The following is a 12,896-nucleotide window of genomic DNA, read 5'->3' as shown; positions in this document are numbered from 1 at the left end:
TCTTGGGTGGGAAAAGATTCATGTTTATTCACAGGCATAGACGGGGATATGTTAACTATGGTGCATGCCCAGCAGCTTTCCAAGGTGGCCCTTGTCCCAGAGGCCCCTGGGATTGGTAGCAGGGCTTATTATAGGGTGTTGTGCCTGCGCAGTCTCTCGCTCCCCTGGATTCGATTCCCTATCTGTTGCTGCAACCCCTCACTGCCCCTGGTGGAAGGTCACACAGCGGTCACAGGTGGATGTCCTGTGCATGTCCCTGGGGCTGGTTTTATCCAGCTGCTTCTGAAAAACAACTTTAAAGAAGTTGGAGGGCTATTTTCTGATACCCTGCCCCATTGTTCTGGGAAATGGCTTTGTTTCTGTGCCCTGGCCCATTTCTTGTTATTTTGTAGATTTGGGGGGCCCTTTGTTCCCTGTCTTAGAACTATACATATGGTCAACTATAAAGTTCTAGAAATCAGCTTCCTCCCCTCTTCTCCAAGGAAGACAAAAAAATAAACTGTTTATACAAATTCTGTGTAAAACCTTCCAACCATCTGCCCATCCATCTATACTTGTATCTGTCTATCCATCTACTCATCCATTCATTGACTTCAGTAATTTATTCAACAAACATCTCTTGAGCATTTATTATTGTGTTAGATTCTGGGGAATCGATGAAAAAGATAGAATTCTGCCTCAAGGAGCTCAAAGTCTAATTAGAGAAGATACAGACGACGCAAAGCAATGTGAAGATTCAATGACAGATATGTAAGGGTATTATGATATTACTGAGGAGAAGGTATTCAAAATGTGGGTGTTAGAGTCTGTGAGTGAAAGATTTGGAGGGTAAGTGGATTTTTGGTAGGCAAGATAGAGGAGTCGATGGCATTCTAGGGAGAGGGGAAAGCCTGAGTTGTTTTCTTGTTTTCAGGTAACTTTTGACATTCCAAGCATCCTGGTGTCTAATTGTCATGTTTGAGATATGAGGTACAGAGCATGAGAAATGGAGTTGGCACAAGGGGAGTCAATTATAATTTTTCTTTTTGTCTCTAGGCTCCAATAGTTTCTAAGAACACAAGGGGAGGTTTGCTGTTCCTCCACCATAAAATTGCCCAAGCTCTTTATGAAAATGGAGACCCCCTGTACTTACATGATAAATACCTGCCTGGGAACATAAGGATGAAACCAATAAATAACTTTATGATACAGGAAATTCCTGAAAACCAATTTATCTGAACTTTGCTCATCTGGGTAAATAGCCCATACACAGGACAATAGATTGCTTACCTGGGCAAATAGCTCACCTAACAAACGACTGTTTATGTATCAAGTCTTGTTTAAAGATTCACCCCACTGTGTCAACCAATCCTAAACTATTGCATCATGAATTTATCCCAGTCCCAATCCCAGAGACCAACATTAAAAGACCTGCTGTAAATCTCTTGAACCCAGACCCCAAAATCTTACACAAATCTGCTCCTTGGCTTCTTTCTGAGTCATTACTAAGACTCAATAAATGTGGTGTTCTCCCTTACTGCAGGAGATTTAGTAAACTTCAGTTGATAAAAAAGGTGATTTTGGTGGAGTTTTAGGAACTAGATGGTTGACATGTAAAATGTCTTGAAAATAAAGGAATAGGAAGAAATGGAAGTCTAGGAATATCTTGTGTGTCAGTTAGGGTTATGGGTTGGGATAGAGTTAAAAAAATTAGAAGTGGGCAAAATGTTTCTTGAGTTATTAGATGAGAAGAGGAGCCCTGGTGACACAATGGTTAAGCACTTGGCTGCTAACTGAAAGGTCGGAGGTTTGAACCCACCCAGTGACTCTTGAAAAAGACTTGGTGATCTACTTCCATGAAGATTACAGCCTAGGAAACCCTATGGGCAGTTCTACTCTGTCCTACAGTTGCTGTGAGTCAGAATCGACTCAACAGTACACGACAATGATTTAAAGGAGAACAATATAACTACAGATTTTAATTATTGTCACAGGAAATAAAAGATATTTCAAATATTTATAGCAGAATACCTAAAAGCAAATAATTGAAAGTACCTTGTAGAAAATACGTTTACAGTACATGTCAAATAGTCCTGTCACTGCTACCGCTATTTATTTTCTAACTTTGCAGAACAGGCAAGTTAATTTTCCTTTACCTGCTTTCAAATTTATGCTTTATAGGGTGTAATACATGTTTATTATGAATACTGGAGGAAAAAAAATTAAGCAGTTAGGAGGGGTTAATCAAATACTGTTAAGATTGGCATTCAAAAATATATCTATGCAGTTTGAGGTCAAGCTGTTAGTATTATTAAACTTTGAAAAAATGTAATTTTCTTGCCTGACTTGAAAAACATAATGCATTTGGTGCTGCTAAACATATTTTATTTATTTCCTTTACTTGCACTGATGGTATCAGTGTGCAGTGTTCAGTTTGTTGCTGTACCAAATGATTAATTCATTACAAAAGGTGAGAAAGGAGACAGAGTGGAGAACTGGGGAGAGAGAAACAGATCTTTTTTTTCTCTCTAGTCTGGTGATGTAGAATGCTCTGTTTCCCCTATAATTGTTCCATGGACAACATTCTAAACTTTTTTGTTTTGAGTCTGTGATAATAATGTGAAACAGATGATGTTTCTGGTATACCATCGTATTGTCCCAACTATTTGTAAATTAAATGATAGTTTTAATTAATGTGGACCAGTGGTACATTCACTAAGAAGCTATGATTTTACACTACCAACTTAGTTCTGGGCCTCATCGTTCCTTACCTGAATTATTGCCATTGACTCTTCCCAGCTCTCCTTGTTCTAGGAGTGCCTCAGAAGAAATTCTTGGCAATCCACTTCCCAAAAATCAGTCATTGAAAACCCAATGTCCACTCTTACACAGAGGATCATCATGAGTTGAAATTGGTTCGATGGCAGTTGGGTCTGGGAAGTAGCCACAGTGAGACATTCGCCATTTTCTGTTCCATGATCGTCTTATTTTTAGTCACTATTTGGTCTTTCCCAGAAGAATAGTTTATGCATACATACATATTCATTTGTGTGTGTGTGTTTTCATGTCCCTAATGCTTTGCTGAACGTTGTTTCATGAATTAGTTTCAAAGCTCACTGTTTAATACATAAGGAGGAATTTATCGAAAGTAAACGTTAAGAAAAAAAAAGAAAATTTCTTTTTTTTCTTAATGTTCAATGATCTTGCCATTTTTATCTAAAAATTATGTACATATTTTCTATATAATAATACCTATTTTGTCTTTGTTTGCTTTGTTCCTTGTGTCCACTCCTCTCATTTCTTCTTTTGCTACCTCCTTCTCTCACTTCTTATCCCCTCTCTTGCTCTTGTGCTTCTTTTTTATCACTTTTTCTGTCTTTTCCTCCCCAACAGAAATGGTCTCAGTGATTAAAAACAGATCTTGCTGTTTTAGTTGGGCTCTGTAGAAATTAGCAGCCCTCTTACATTATTTCATATTTACTGGCATAAATATATATAATTTGAAATTTTTTAGTTTAGTACTAATTACACAATTTAATGGTTATTGGAAAAATGAAGTTATTTTACTCTTCTGAGATGCAAGAACATGGCTGGACATACGCAGTAACAGTCGACACTGAAGTCTGGTTAGTAATAATTAATAAAAAAAAATAATAGAAGACATTAAAAAAAAAACCCTTATATTTGCTAAATGTCTACTCTGCATTAGATAACGTATCAGTCAGTTTCACATTATCACATTTAATCCTTGTGATAATTCCCTGTTTTGCATGTGAAAAAACTCAGGTTAAAAAAAAAATTTTTTTTTTTTTTAACCTGAGTTTTTAGGAGAGATTAATTACCTTGCCATGGGTCACATGGGAGGTCAATGCAGGACCTAGGGTCTGAGAACAGATCTGTCTTGCACCGAAACTATTTTTATTTCATCAGAATACACAGAAAGAGGTAACTATTCTGATAAGATCTCTAATTATGGCATTTGTCTGAAAAAAAAAAGAGGTCATTTGTCTATATGCATCTGCCTGTGAGTATTAACGGAATAGTCTAAGATATTTTTAGATTTTATTTCATATAATCCTCTCTCCCAGCAAAAGAAGAAACAGTCCTGAGAGGGTGTCTTTATTGAGGTATTTCTTATCTTGTCTGCTGCAGGCTAAGGCATCTAAGCCCCTGAAAGTCCCCAGTAGATTTTAGGTTCAAATGAATAATGTTTGTCTTCTGCATTATTATTGTTAGAGAGCAATTTGTGGTACAGATGTGCTTGGGGACTGTGGGTAACAGTGGCCCTACGTGGAGGGAGCAGCATTGTTGTGCCCCTGTGACTGGAGCTGCTGCCTCCAAGCTCAGTTTCCAATAAGAAGACTGCTTTTCTGCTTTCAGCGCTTTTCTTACAAATTTCTTTAGGAAATAACTCACCGAACACATCACTGCTGATGCGATTTCTCACATTTAAAGTATATAGTCTCTCTATATGATATGTGGAGCCCCTGGGTGATACAAATGGTTAAGCGCCCAACTACTAGCCCAAAAGTGTGGTGATTCACACCAACCCAGAGGCACCAAGAAGACAGGTCTGGCAATCATCTTCTAAAAGGTCACAACCTCGAAAATCCTGTGGAGCGGTTGTACTGTGCGCACGTGAGGCTGCCATGAGTTGGAACTGACTCAATAGCAATTAAAAACAATATAAATTTATATAAAACTATATATACTGTTGTCTTAGTTTCCTAGTGCTGCTGTAACACAAATACCACAAGTGGGTGGCTTTAAAGAACAGAAATTTTTTCCTCACAGTTCTGGAGGTTAAGTTAAAATCAGGGTCTCAGCCCTGTTGATTGTTCTTTGTCCGTAACCGGGGTGTTCCTTGGTTACATGGTATCTGTTTTCAGCATTATGCGCAGGACTCTATGTCTAATCTGCTATTTTCATAACTCAGAAGTGATTAAATTTAGGACTCATCCCCACAATGGTTAAAACCAAACCAAACCCAGTGCCGTCGAGTCGATTCCGACTCATAGCAACCCTACAGGCCAGAGTAGAACTGCCCCATAGAGTTTCCAAGGAGCACCTGGCAGATTTGAACTGCCGACCCTTTGGTTAGCAGCCGTAGCACTTAACCACTACACCACCAGGGTTTCCCCCACACTGGTTATGACCTTGTTAATATAACAATGAAAACTCTGTTTATAAACAGGATTATAGCCAAAGGTATAGGGGTCAGGATTCCAACACATATTTTGGGAGTACGCAAGTCAAACCATAGCATCTCTCTCTCTATGTTTATGTCCATGTATGTATACACATATATATAGTATATATATGTATTTATAACATACAGTTAGATGAGCTAACAGCTATCATTTAGAGAGAAGGACACAGTCTCTTTTGTGGAAGGCAGACAAATTATAGAAATAATGAACATTAGTGAATCAGCATTTCATAGGTGAGGAAATTTAAATTTAGATATTCTTACCAACTGTATTTAAGCTTTAATAAGACATATTTTCTGCCCACTTAACAAAATTTCTTATAGAAAATGGAAATAATTATTCATCATGGTGAGTAATTAATATAAATTAGGTTTACTGGACAGACATATACATATAAATGAATGTAGATGAAAAAGATATGCCTATAGATAAAAAAGTTGAAGTAATGTGTATGAAAACAAACATTTTAGAACAATTGTTTCTGAGAAGTCTGTGACTCTGAGATGATTATTAGAATTCATTGGTGCTAAAATATTGTTAAAACTCGGTTGATTAGGAGAACCACTTAGAGAACTTCTGTGAAATTAATTTCTTTGGTTAGACCTGATGTACTGATTCAGTAATTCTGAGTAGGGCAGGAAGAGAGTTTTCAAAGGTCCCTGGTGATTTTCATAACTAACTAGGTTTGGGAATGGAATCAGTTTCTTAGGGCTACTGTAACAAAATGCCACAAACTGGGTGGCTTATAAGAATAAAAATTACTGTCTCATGGTTCTGGAGACTGGGAATCTGAGATCAGGGTGTCAGCTGTGTTGATTCCTTCTGAGGCTTTGAGGGAGAATACTGTTCCATGCCTCTGTCCCGTGTTCTGGTAGCTCTAAGTGTTCCTTGGCCTTCAGGTGCAGCATCAAATGGTATCCTTGCTCTTTCTCTCTGCCTCCGTGCTCTTCTCCTCTTTCATAAGTACTCCAGTCATACTGGAGAAGGACCCACTCGACTGTAGAAGGATCTTTATGTTATGTTAACCTAACAGACACAACTTCCAAGACCCTATTTCTAAACAGGGTCAGCTTCCCAGGTACAGGGATTAAGACTTTAACATATCTTTTTGGGTGACACAGTTCAATCCATTACAAAAATAATAGTGACAACTTGAATTGATTGAGCTTTATAGAGCATGTACTACATTATATAATGATTTGAATACTGACTCAATTAAGCTGCTTAAACTCTGAAACAGTTGCTAATTTATAATACCCAATTTGCAGATGTGGAAACTGAGGCACAGAGAGGCTATATAACATGCATACAGTTATAAAGCCAGTAAGAGGTGGTGATGGATTTTAAGCACAGACAATTCGACTCCATATACTGAGCAGTTAAACAGCATACTATCCTACTCTAGTGTAGAGCATGTGGTATTAAAAAACCTCCCTTCACTTGGGGTCTACCATGTAGGCGTTCTATGACCTTGGGTGAATCACCAGCTGCAACTGGGATTTTACCTAGCCTTGGTGGTGCAGTGGTTAAGAGCTCTGCTGCTAACAGAAGGGTTGACAGTTCAAACCCACCAGCTCCTCTGTGGGAGAAAGATGTGGCAGTTTGCTTCCATAAAGATTTACAGCCTTTTAAACCTTATGGGGCAGTTCTACTTTGTCCTGTAGGGTCACTATGAGTTGGAATCGACCCTATGGCAGTGGCTTTGGTTTGTGGCAAAGCCTGTAAGAATTGTGTTAGATTCCAGGGTTTTTGAAATGAGCAACTGTCTGTTATGTAAATAGGCTAATACAGGTTGATAGTTAAGTTTAAATTCAGGATTTTTTTTTTTTTTTTTTCCGTTCCTCCGACCTGTTGTACACATGAAGGCTGCATAGTAACGCAACATGTGTACCCTGTAAATTCCTATTATACTGGCTGTGACACCAACCAGTTCCCTTCTAGGGGAGACACGTCAGGTGAGTGAGAGAGTCAGTATTCAGATAACCTTGAATCTGCTCTAATTTATGAAGAGTTCAAATCATTCTTACTCCTTTATACTTTAAGTTTTATTTGTAACAGATACCTTAGAGCACTCCTCACAACTGATGATGGAGAGCATAGCCACATGCATCTATCTCTTCATCAGGACTGAGAATTTCTGATTTACCAACATTAGTCATATAGATCTGACTTAGTTGATAAGACTTGATTGAACTGCTTGTTTCATTGAACTGTTAATTAATGAAAATGGTTGGATCAGCCCCAAACAGCCCAGAATATCTATTTATTTTGATGTGAAATGGGCATGGCAACAACTCTACCCATCTTTCCTAAAATGATATAGTGAGGATTTGAGGGAATATACTTGGAAGTGCTATGAATTTTGGGGGTAAGCCCAAGTTAAAATATTATTATAAGAGGTTCATCTTATCTCATGTCTTAAAAAGAAATGTGATAGTCAGAGGGCAAAACTATCTCATTACTGAGTATTTAATATACCACATTTTTACACAAATAACACATGCCTTCAACGTTTATTTGCCAGCTGTGCCCTACCCTCCCCCACGCCCCCCAGCAAGGTATTTTTGTAAGCACAGTACACTAGTTTTTTTTTTTTACAACAAAATTGGTATAGAGGCACTTATGAAAATACCTTGTGGCGGGAGAGTGTGGTCGAAAAACAAGTGTAGAAAGCATGCGTTATTTGCGTAAAAAAGCCTTTAGTGGTCTAAGGGCAAAAGAGCATATTAGCTCAATGTGATGCCAGTGGGGAGTTGTTTAATTATAACAAAGTGTAGCCAAAAAGATATACTTTTTGCCCGTGAACAGTTTGAGATTCAATTCAGTTCCATATTTTTTTCCAAAGCTTTTAGTTGCTCTACTCACAGAGGCACTAACTGTGGAATAAATAGTGGAGGTTTTAGCTTATTGGATATAATCACTAAAAAGAAAATGTGGTCCAGGGAGGGCACCGGTGAGTGCAGTGTTCCTGAAGTCAATCATAGCAGTCTTCATGTGTGCTCCCTTTGCTGTTCAGTACCTCGGGGACACTTAACAGCCCTCCTGTTTTCCCTTAGAGCTGTTGCTACTAAGAACGGCAAAGTTACTTGTGCCAGGTGTTCTGTCTCTGATCTAAAGAACTTTGGGGGACCATTAGTTGAGGACTTCTCTGGGCTTGGATGCAGTTTAGTACTTGCAACTGAGAAACCCAGTGTTCCTCGATGCGGTTGTTTGTGTTATTGGGGATGATAATGAGGACATCATTTTATTGTGTTTGATGTCAAAACCCTGAACAGCAAAATGTTCAGGGTTAACTCAGAGGAGAAGTGGGTACTGCAGTTCATCGTTGCTGTGCGAGTAGCTATCTATGTGGGTTGCTTTATTGCCAGCTCTCTGTTAGTAGCATTTATCTACAACCTTCATTGACGAATTATATCTTCCAGCCTACCAAAACTGCCCTGGATTACATTTTGTTCATGATATACACAGTATACCAAAAACACTATTGTTGATGCTTTGCATCAACACAATGAGATTAATCATGAAAACAAAGAGAATAAATGCTTCTCAGATGAAGTAATGATATGGAGGGTCACTAGGAAACTGGCTGTTGAGTTTTAGCACTTCTTTGGGGGAGCTCATTTCTTATAAACAGGTATTAAAGTTTCTGTACAGATTATGCAAATTCAGGGCAGGCTTTATTTATTTATTTGTATTAAACATACCACGGGGCTTGCTGTCTCTTTAAGAGATAGCAGTCATTACTTCCCAGCTGATAGATTATTTTCATTACACAGTTTCTTTTAAGGCTATTTGAAAACTAGGGGTCATCTTCGACTAATGAGCTTCCAATGACCAGAACTGCATCCTTTGTTAACGTGCTTCGGAATTTGATTAATTGGTAGGCCAGCCCTGGTCTTTTCCGCAGGCATCGTTCATAAATCATTCCCTATGGTCCGCAGCAAAATCATCCACACTCTATTACCTACAGAGGCTCTGCAGCACCTTCATAGCCCATCCGAAATGAACTCTATTCACACATAGTCGATTGTTTCTTCATAACTCTGCCCACCTAGAATTAGACAAAACACAGGGCAGCCAAATGCTTTTACTTGATGTATAATGAAAATTGTCTTCATCTGGTTAATAATTGGTTGTTGTGGAAAGGATAATAGGAAGAGATGATAATGAATAACCCACATGGGTAGCCAAGCTAAGCTGGAAGCATTGACTTGGGCAATTGGAATATCTTTTGAAATCTTGTTGCTGCTTTTTTTATTTTTGGAATGCTTTGTAGATTTGTTTGTTTGGTTTTTCTTTTTAAAATGAAACCAGTAGGCTCAAAAGGAATCTTGAAGTTTTTCCATCATTATTAGGTATTAATATCTTCAGTAGGAAGGTTATACTTAAAGTGAGTTTTCCAATGTTTTAAATATTTGATGCTGTGCATATTTGAAAGAAGTCATTCTTTTTTTCTTTCCCCATTGCACCATTATTCTGGGTTAAAGGACTTCTTACGACTTGTCTTCCGTAATTATCTCAACAACACTGTGAGGTAGAAACTGTCATTACCCCCATTTTGTAGGAGAGGAAACTGAGTCTCAGAGAGGTTAAGAATTTGTCAAGACCACAAAGCAGTAGAGCTGGGTTTCAAATCCAGGAAGACCATCTTACTCAATTAATTGTGCTCTATCAATGTCAAAACTTCACCCAGAAGACGTGTATAGTGTTTGCCACTGTCAGACGTCACTCTTCGTGTTTGGGATTTCCGATGGAGAAGGGGCAGTTACAGGCAGTGTGTTCCTCCTTCATTTTTTAAGGAGATGAAAGGTAGCTCTTGACTAAAGTCTGGGACATCCCTGATACAGATTCTTCCCAGATGGTTGCAAAAATTAGATGAGATGCCACATGTACAGTGTCTAGTATTAAGCCTGGTATATTGCAAAATCTCAATACCTGTTAGTTCCTTTTTGTCCTCTCCATGTGTCTGTCATCCTGGTGCCATCAATTGTTTATTGTCACTGCAGGGGTGACAACAGCACCAGGTATGGGATCCCACCACCTAGTGACTTGGCAGGAGGGAGCAAAGCTGTGAGGGGCTCTGGCTCCCCACACCCGTCATACATGGGTCAGCATCTCCACATTTACTGACACCTAAGCAGAAGCAACTTGGAAACCTATGGGGCAGTTCTAATCTGTCCTGTAGGGTCACTATGAGTCGGAATCAACTTGGCGGCAATGGGTAACCTATACCTAATCTTTAAGAATTCTGTACTGGCATAGCATTATCTTCTATATGGATGCAATACAGCAATTTTAACCAATAAATTTGCATACTGTTCTTGACAGAGCCTCTTAACTACAGTTATTTTGCAGAGAGGTAAGCAGAGAGGTCAAGTTCATTTTTCAGGATAAGATAGCAGGGCAGTGGCTCAACTAGAGGCAAAAACCCAGAATCCCAACTCAAGTCCATAGTTAAAACTCTGGATTAAAAAAGCAAAGGAATTAAATGTCGTAGTCTACCCCTTGGCTTTCTGAATACCTGGGAAGCTCAGTCACCAAAGGGTTCTTTATTACCTTGGCCTAGGAGACCTAGGAGATCACTATACAGAGCTCAAGAAAGATAGTCAGGACTTGACTGCTGAGTTTCTCCATGATCCAAAAAGCCAGGAGGAATTGGAGCCTCTGCTCTGCTTGATTGCACCCTATTCAGTTCATAAGCCATGTTGTGCAGTCAGAGAACCAAGAGTAAAGTACTCAACTTATGCGTCTCCTGTCCTCTCCCCAGTGACCTGCTTTATTAAGTGGACAAGTCATTAATCTCTCTAGGCCTTAGTTCCCTCTGCTGCAAAATGGGGTCATACCACTTAACCCTTTCTGCCTTGTGAAATTGCTTATAAAAGTCCAGTGAGCCTATAGATGTCACCTTGCTTCGTAGAGCATTAAACAGTCTCCATAACTGACATACTATTTCTAGGTCTTTAATGTAAGACAGGGGGCAGTGGTGGTTCAGTGGTAGAATTCTCACCTTCCATGCAGGAGATCTGGGTTCAGTTTCAGGCCAGTGTAACTCATACACAGCTACCATCCATCAGTGGAGGCTGGCATGTTGCTATGATGCTGAATGGATTTTAGCAGAACTTCCAGACTAAGATGGACCAGGAAGAAAGGCCTGGCAATCTACTTCTGAAAATCAACCAGTGAAAATCCTATGGATCACAACTGCCTGACAGGGCTGCATTTCAATTTGTTGTGCATGAGGTCGCCGTGAGTCAGGGGCCCACTGGACAGCAGCTAACAACAACAACAAAAGTAACATCAGATTGAAAATCTGCATTTTAAAGGTTTTTTTTTTTTTTAAAAAAAAAAAAACTCTGAGGAGGGTGGAACAATTGAATTTGTGAGGATTTTTCTGGGGGTTCTTGGCCATACGTGTTAGAACAGGAGCAGCTGGAAAAGGACACTACATTTCAAAACTCATTGTTACAAGGAAGCTAACAAATTCTTAGGAATTCTGTTCTTGCAGCAGTCTTGACTTGGGAATCTGCACAGTGACTTTACATCAGGGGAATGCAAGTCCAAAAGGAGAGAAATTGGATTGTGAATGGAATTTGAAAATAACAAATAGATTTTTCTACTCAGAGAGATTTTATCAGAAATAAATATGGATATGTGATGTGGGAGTGACAAATTACATTGCTGCAGATTTTCTATAGGACCTAAGAATAGGAAAGAGGTTATTCTCCATGTTTTCTTTAAAAAGGTCTCTCAAAAAAAAAAAAAAAAAACCCTCAACATTTAAAGACAAATCTAAACCCAGGGATAAAAAGAGAAGCAACAACAAACACATGCTTGGACAAGCTGTTACACAAGTTCCTTCAAGTATTTCTAAAATATTTTCTTTTTCAAAGGTTGCCAATTGCATTTATATGTATTTTGATCCACAGCAATTCCCATTTATGCAGCACATTTTTTTTTTATTGTACTTTAGATGAAGGTTTACAGAACAGACTAGTTTCTCATCGAACAGTATACACATTGTTGTATGACATTGGTTAACAACCCCACGACATGTCAACACTCTCCATTCTCAACCCTGAGTCCCCTATTACCAGCTTTCCTATTCCCTCCTGCCTTCCAGTCCCTGCCCCAGTACTAGGCAGCACATTTTAAATGTTTTAGTTAAGGCATTATGGGGCTCTGAATTGTGTCAAATACATCTTTGACACCTGCATAAATGTTTCAGGAGAGAATTATGAAATGGCAACATAATTAATTTTCTATTGAAGAAAGCCTAATGGATCGTAGAAAATGCCCAAGTTGGCACGTGTAATTTCAATGCGTGCACGTAGTGTTTCCCTAAAGGTGTTAGACTAATGAAATAAGTAATATTATAAATAGTAATTTGCTTTGCTTTGTTTACTTACCCAATTTTGTTGCTCAGTGCACTGTTTTTCAGTTTGCCAGTGAAAACTTGCTTAGGTTCACTCAAGATTTAAAAAAAAAAAAAAAACCTGACATGGTCAAATGAGGTGACATTATTTTTTCTTCATCTATCACTGTTGAGGATATTCTTCTACAAACACAGTAGTTAATTGAATACCTGTTCCAGGGACTGATTTATTGGTTAAGTTGAAATGTTAGACATACTAAGCAAAAAAGTAAGAACTGATTTGAACTAGTTTTAAATCTCCTGAAAATAGAGCACTGTTTTAATATTAACTTATT

The sequence above is a fragment of the Elephas maximus genome, chromosome 1 (assembly GCF_024166365.1).
Source record: "Elephas maximus indicus isolate mEleMax1 chromosome 1, mEleMax1 primary haplotype, whole genome shotgun sequence".
Classification (NCBI taxonomy): domain Eukaryota; kingdom Metazoa; phylum Chordata; class Mammalia; order Proboscidea; family Elephantidae; genus Elephas; species Elephas maximus.
This window is presented reverse-complemented; position numbering follows the sequence as displayed.